Here is a 6,107-nt window from a genome sequence, read left to right as displayed (position 1 = left end):
TTGGGTTTCCAAGGCAGTATCACTACAGAAGTAGATTGCCCAACCTTCCTTCCAAGGAGGGGCTGGTGGATTTGAACCACCAGCCTTCTGGTTAGCAGTCAAATGCCTTAGGCACTATGCCACCAGAGCTCCCATGTTGAAAAAATCCCTCCCTATTCTCTGAAGTGTGGGATTCTCCAGGGTCCTTACTATATCTTCAAGAATAGACACCAAGAATAGTTGGGGAGAAATAGTAATGATATAATCTTAGTAATGATGCCCCCTAAAATAAAAACTCACTGCCATTGAATTGATCCCAACTCATAGTAACCCTGCCTTGGGCTTCTGAGGCAGTATCTCTATGGAAGTAGATTGCCCAGTCTTCCTTCCAAGGTGTGTTTGAACTGCCAGCCTTCTGGTTAGTAGTCAAATGCCTTAGGCACTACACCACCAGAGCGCACTAGTAATGACGCAGGACATCATTAATATGATGTAATATGATGTTAGAGCTTTGCAGATTTCTGTAAAGTTGACCAAGCTTGCTAATCTCAAAACTTTAAATTCAATTTAAGGTGCTGTATAAAAATGTTGCTTACAGATTAAATTATCATTCTTTATGCATGAGTCATTTTTACCTCTTAGCTCTCTCTGGTGGCATAGTGGATAAAGCATTTGGCTGCTAACCTCAAGGTCAGTACTTTAAACCCCCTGGCCACTCCATGGAAGGAAGATGGGGCAATCTACTTCTGTAAAGATTTACAGCCTCAGACACCCAATGGTGTTCATTATGAGTTGGAATTGACTTGATGATAGTGAGTATAGTTTTTTTGGTTGTTGTTTACTGACAACTTATTGGCAGACACTAAGACCTATTTAACATTGTAGCAGAGAGCTCAATAGTATACAGCAGATGTTTAATAAGTGGTAAATGTTCAATTCAATCCAAAACTTATATATAAACTGAGCCTCCTCCCTGGGCAATTGGGAATGCCCACGTAATACTTTGAAACACAGTGAATTCAAGTAAAAGTGTTGGAGAAGTTATTCAACAAAAGCAGTATGCTTTGATAAAGGGAGATGTTGCTAGGTACCATAAAGTCAGCTCCAACTCATAGTGACCCTATGCACAGCAGAAGGAAACACTGCCCAGTCATGCATCGTCCCCACAGTCCTTGTTATACTTGAGCCCATTGTTGCAGCCACTGTGTCAATCCATCTTGTTGAGGGTCTGCCCCTCTTTCACTGACCCTCCACTTTACCAAACATGATATCTTTCTCCAGGGAATGGTCCCTTCTGACAACATGATCAAAATAGGTGAGACGAAGTCTGATCATTCTTGCTTCCTAGGAGCATTCTGGCTATACTTCTTCCAGGACAGATTTGTTAGTTCTTCTGGCAGTCCATGGCACTCTCAGTATTCTTCACCAACACCACAACTCAAAAGCATCAACTCTTCTTTGGTCTTACTTATTCACTGTCCAGCTTTCACATGCATATGAGGCTATTAAAATACCATGGGTGGGGTTAGGTGCCCTTAGTCCTCAAAGTGAAGAGCACTTCAACACTTCAAAGAGGTCTTTTGCAGCCAATTTGGCCAGTGCAATACTACACTGATTTCTGGACTGCTGCTTCCATGGGAGTTTATTGTAGATTCAAGTAGAATCTTTGACAACTTCAATCTTTTCTCCATTTATCATGATGCTGCTTACTGGTCCAGTTGTGAGGATTTTCATTGTCTTTATGTTGAGTTGTAATCTATATTGCAGACTGTAATCTTTAATCTTCATCAGGAGTGCTTCAAGTCATCTTCACTTTCAGCAAGCAAGGTTGTGTCTTCACAGGCTGTTAATGAGTCTTCACCAATCTTGATGCCATGTTCTTCTTCATAGAGTCCAACTTCTCAGATTATTTGCTCAAGGGATTATTTGATAAAGGGAGAAATACTAGCTATTTCCTTTTTCCTCCAACATCAAATCAACCTCTAAATTGGAAGCTAATAGATAAAAAGAAGTCATCAAATGCCTTGGTTCAAATATATTTCCTGTTGTTTGATGGTAAGTGACAGGAATCAGCACAAGTGGTCTGAGGTAGAGAAAGACTAGTTCTATCAGGTAAACTATTTATCCTGACCATCCATTTAGTGGCATTTGTGCAATTCAAGGAGTAGAGATTGAAAAATGAATAAAGGGGAGATGATGGTGATGGGTGTAGACATTTTGCTTAGAAAAAGTATTACACCTATCACAGTGAGCCATTAAGAGAATCTGTGTGAATTGCATTTGTATCTCTCATGGTACCTGTTCTGGATTCTTCAATTTTGACCCCAAAGCCTGTCTTTGAGGAGGTGAGTGAAGTCTTCCATATAAGCGTCATGGTTACAGGGCTCAAAATAGAACTGTGGCAAACCTGTGATAGAAATACACTGTTTCAAGGAAATATCTGCACATTCCTTGTTCTGGGCCTTTCTTTTGCAACATTAGCAATTAGTGAAACTACTGGAGTGTGGAGTAAGGAGTTCTTTCACATACAATGTTGTTTATGGCCAGCCTTGATGGAATTAAACTATTTGACCGCATGTACCAACTGGAGTCCTGATAATGGATGAGAAAAATGAAATTTGAGTTCTTTCTTATGCTGTATAATGGTGCTTCTGTTGTGTTTGTTTTTGTCTTGTTCTTAAGTTCTTTGGAAAACCCACGGGAAGTGAGGGATTCTATCCAGTGTATTTTACTTCAAACCATTTCATCTCTTTTGTTGTTCCTCTCATCTGTTCCACTGTAGTTTTATAATATACTCAAGGGCAAGATTAATAGCAAAGCAGAATTCTGCTATGAGATTTGAGTAATATGAATTCACTATCACAATTTCAAGGATCAAAATGGTGATGATGATATAGCCCATAATTTGTACTTGTATACAGTTGACAATGTTAATTTACATTAACTAGCATAAAATACCTAATTAGTGCAGAAGGAAGGAAAAAGTCACTTATATGAGGAGGGAAAAAAAAAAAAAAAAAGATTGGTCCTTGTATTCAAGGAAGGAGTTAGATTTATTTCAATTCTTTATTTAGGAAAATTGCTTGATATGCTTTTTGGAGTCTGAAAGATACGTACCTTGATCCATCTCTATTCCCTACCATGTTGTCTGAAGGAGGCTTCTTAACAAAGATAAAGCTGAATTACTGTGCAAAATGAAATAGGAGGAGTGCTGTGAGTTCCAGTGAATGGAGAGAAGGATGAGATATGATGAGTGATGGGCCTGGCTGATGATGTCTGGAGTAAGGGACTGAAAAATTCAGCCAACGAGGTGGTCCCTAAGGAGGTGAAGAGGGTGCACAGGAAACTGAAGGACATGATGCCTGATATTACTGAGCTTTGCTATTTTATTCCCATACTGAGAGTCAAGGTTAGGCCACCTGGGTGAAAACCAGAAAGTCCCTGTTTAACATGCTTAACATGCCCAGCTATTGACTGAAACAGGGGCAGTCTGAGTCTACCCTTGGGATCGAATTCTGAAAAATCAGTCACTGAAAACACTTTGGAGCACAGTTCTGCTTTGACACACATGGGGTCACCATGAATTGGCATGACTTGTTAGCATCTACAGTGTCGGATTACCCATTAAGCAAGGTAAGCATGGACTTACTTGTACTGACTTAGTAATCTCTATTGAACAATTCCACATTTTTTACCACATCTTTGATGTGGTGAAACCAGGGCTTCAAACAGGTTCATTCTGTTTAGAGAGTCCCTGCAAATGTAGATTTTGATTCAGTAAATCTGGGGTAGAAATGCAAATTCCCAGTGGGGGGTAGAACCAGAATGAACTGGTTCAAACCCCTTGCTATTAGCAAAACTGCAATTATGCAAAGTTTGAAATAGCTGATGTAAGGATATAGGAAGAGAATGTTTTCGTTCAAGTGTCATTTTGAGATGTGGGCTATTTATCTTTTTTGGTGGAGTGATAGGGGAAAGATATTCAAAAGAGAATGTAAATAAAATGAAAACATTCCATCTGTTGGTGGTTAGTCACCTTATAAGGTTTTAGGGTAAAAATATGGCCTCTTCTAGTCAGCAAGTTGATTGATTAAACCTGCCCTGCACGGAAGCAAATGGCTCTTCTTGTCTCCAGCTTTCCTTTCAGTTTGTAGCTTTTCATATTCTTTTATGCAAAGAGATTTTCACGTGAGAATGTACCTGTGCCCAGGAGATGGAAGGCATTGTCTGCCTTCCAGGTACAGGGTTTCTCTGTGGTTATGGAAAGAAAAGGATGTCTTTGATTTGCAAGTTGTTTTGCTCAGTGTACCCAGCAGAACTCAGATGGACTATTTCATTCTCATGCTCTGATGACCACTGCAGCCCCGGACTAGCCATGACTACCAGTTAATTGTTGGAGCCTCTCTTGCTGCATCTTGTTTTCTGTTTTAAGCAGGGCTTCAAACTGATTCAGTCATGGCCAATGAAGTGAAACCAGAATGGATCTGAATTTGTAAAACGTGGGGTACGAGCACTAGAAAGTTAATCTCCCTTTCAGAAAACAAGGGCAGCTTTTGTGTTGCATGCCAGCCAAATCTCTTGAAGGGCAGAGGCAGAAACAACCGTGCCCAGCTCAAAGATGGCAGCAGCTACACAGCTTTGAATGTGTGTTGTGCTCCACGGTCCTGGCAGTAATCCAGTCTCCCACTTCAGGCTCTTAAAAGGACTCACTGCACCTCTTCTGAAGTTCTTATTCTAGGGCTTTGACCTGTAATTTTTTCCATTCTGGTTATTGTTCCAGTACGCCTGCATTTTACAAATTCAAGTCTTTTCCAGTTTTGCTTCATCAGCCATGATTGAAATGATTCAAACTGGTTCAAAAGCCTGGTTTCAAGAAGAATGGTGCTGACTCTTAAGCAGTTGAAGAGACATTCTGGATCAGTAACAGTTGACTTAAATTTATAACCCAAATTTTTTATTCTAGAATTTTAATAAAGGCAACATATTTAAAGTTATTTTGCAGCCAGACTGACAAAGTGGTATATGACTATGAGTCATTTATTTTCTATTCATTAATTCATAGTAAATTTGCAAACCTCAAGGAGGTCATGGCAACCACAAGGGCTATAGGGGCACCAGGAAGATAGAAGCTTATACTACTAGGTCCTTCTCTTCTTTCTAAAGGGCACTTACTTTGATGGCAGGTAACTGTTTTGGTTACCTAGTGCCACTCTAACAGAAGATACCACAAATGGGATGCTTGAACAACAGGAGTTTACTCTCTTACAGTTTTGGAGGCTAGAAGTCTGAGTTCAAAGTGCTAGGTTCTAGGAGCTGAGTGAAGGTCCCTCGACCTTGGGCTACAGCTCTGCCTCTTGCTCCCAGCCCACTGGAGCTGGAGGCATCTCTTCACTCAGGCAGCTGCTGGCTGCTGAGGCTGACAAACCCAAAGTTTACAAGTGAAAAGGCACAGTCCCAATATTAACAAACCACAGGGCAGGCCATTGATTCAAGTCCATTGAAAGTCCCAAAATCAGCAGAACATGGCAGGCTGCTGAACAGCAATTCTGCTACATGCAGGGTTCAAGCATGCCATAAAATGCAGACCTTCCTCAACGTTGCTTCTTACATACTGGCAGCGGACCACATCCCTAAAATAGCTACTCAGCTGTTCCAATAGATTGCATCATGGGGTTATTAGTCTCACCATGGGGAATAACTACATCCAGCTGCCCAGCCATTCAGCCAGGCCCAGCCAAGTTGACCCACAAACTTAACTACCACAGTAGTTCAACTAGTATTTTGTGAGTTCCAATAAGGAGCCAGGAACCATGCTAGGAATACAAAAACAAAGAAGCCAGGACTATTGCTTTGAGTTGTTTTCCAAGTCTAGAAGATGAATTAGACTCTCTCTCTGTCTCTCTCTCTCTCTCTCTCTCTCACACACACACACATACAAACACACAAATCAATCAGCATAACTAATTATGTATGTACAGTGATTGGAGTATGTCTAGGGAGCACATTTTGTCCAGACTGGAGACCTTCCAGAAGACTGTCAATTCTACAGGTGGGTTTTCTTGGGGAAATAGAGTCTGAGAAGGAGGAACAAAAGCAGGTCAGCAGTAGCTTGGTCTTAAAAAAAGGTC

This window comes from Orycteropus afer, unplaced genomic scaffold, assembly GCF_000298275.1.
Source record: "Orycteropus afer afer isolate SDZICR_OR568_19922 unplaced genomic scaffold, OryAfe1.0 scaffold00079, whole genome shotgun sequence".
In the NCBI taxonomy this organism is placed as follows: Eukaryota; Metazoa; Chordata; class Mammalia; order Tubulidentata; family Orycteropodidae; genus Orycteropus; species Orycteropus afer.
Note: the sequence above shows the minus strand (reverse complement) of the source record.